The 481-nt window shown below is 36.4% G+C and overlaps 1 protein-coding gene across 1 annotated transcript in view; it reads left to right on the forward strand.

Moving 5' to 3' along the window:
- LOC107659917 (coatomer subunit delta-like) overlaps nucleotides 1-481 on the forward strand; it is a 6881-nt gene that overhangs the window by 2099 nt on the left and 4301 nt on the right. The gene's annotated exons all lie outside the window — the stretch shown is intronic.

Consider the following 481-nt stretch of genomic DNA (forward strand, 5'->3'; position numbering starts at 1 on the left):
TGGCCATTAATCGGCTGTCGGTGAACATGTCAAACTAACGATCAAAGACTACAGATTTTAGCCTAGGATTGTAGGAATCTTTTAGGATTTTCAAAATTTGTCTCAGACGACCAAATCGTGGCCAAAATCGCACAGTGTGAGCCGGGCTTTAGTTATACTTTAATTTGAATCTACAGTATATTGACTCATTGAACTTAACCTACCAGTCAAAAGTTTGCACACTTCACAACCTAAATAACCATTTGATGGTCCATTTGTATTAATTATTATTTTTACAGGTAATGTATGTTGATTATCATTTTTTGAAATAGATATTGTGCTACAGTCTCATTACTGAATGCCGTCAACATCATAACAATCAAAAAGCCCAGTTGTCTTTGTAATTGTGCTTCATCTGATTAGGTTTTTAATAGAGCCCGACCGATATATCGTTTTGCCGATATTATCGGCCGATATGAGCCTGTCGCCGATATATCGGTAT

This window comes from Sinocyclocheilus anshuiensis, unplaced genomic scaffold (assembly GCF_001515605.1).
Source record: "Sinocyclocheilus anshuiensis isolate Anshui unplaced genomic scaffold, SAMN03320099.WGS_v1.1 scaffold1241, whole genome shotgun sequence".
Lineage (NCBI taxonomy): Eukaryota > Metazoa > Chordata > Actinopteri > Cypriniformes > Cyprinidae > Sinocyclocheilus > Sinocyclocheilus anshuiensis.